Here is a 673-nt window from a genome sequence, read left to right as displayed (position 1 = left end):
GAGTTTCAAAACCTTTCAAGAATATATGTTGACAGGTATCTATGAATGTACATTATGTAAATACTTCGCATCCCTACACTGAATTTGCGCCACAGAGATTTGAAGTTTGATGGATATTAGCTATAAACAAACTTCTGAAATGCTTTGTTGTAGGTACTTCCATTGATGAGAACTTGAGATGGCAATGCAAATTTAGCATTGCCTTGGGAAATCCAGAACTTATGGATTTTGATTATGCGAATGAATGAGGCATGGAAGCAATTAGATAAATAACTCGAAGTTCACTAGCTAATCTGTGCCTACCTGCACATCTCTTACCTTGATCATCTATGTTTGTAAACACTATACTGGTATGTTGTTTACTTTACCTTTTGGAAGCAACAAGAAGAGAGAGTTCACACCACCCAACATCTCCCTTGTCAAGTCATTGCCAACCTCTACCTCCATTGTTTCATACCGTGGCCTCTTTTAGATTTTTTTACAAGTATAGCCAATAAAGATCTTAATAATCTGTTAGATTACATGCATAACCTGAACTCCTAGTGTCATTTTTATTTCAGTTATCTATCATATTTTCTTCATGTTCACTCTTGTAGTGGGAATATTTTTTATATGACTAATATTATTCTTTTGATAATCTTTTTAACACAGTACAATCGCAGATGCTTATATA

General features: G+C 34.2%; 1 pseudogene; it reads left to right on the top strand.

Moving 5' to 3' along the window:
• Positions 1-248, top strand: part of LOC123175770 (wall-associated receptor kinase 2-like) — a 3606-nt pseudogene extending 3358 nt beyond the window's left edge.
• The last annotated feature ends 425 nt before the right edge of the window (positions 249-673 follow it).

This window comes from Triticum aestivum, unplaced genomic scaffold, assembly GCF_018294505.1.
Source record: "Triticum aestivum cultivar Chinese Spring unplaced genomic scaffold, IWGSC CS RefSeq v2.1 scaffold30603, whole genome shotgun sequence".
Classification (NCBI taxonomy): domain Eukaryota; kingdom Viridiplantae; phylum Streptophyta; class Magnoliopsida; order Poales; family Poaceae; genus Triticum; species Triticum aestivum.
This window is presented reverse-complemented; position numbering and strand designations above follow the sequence as displayed.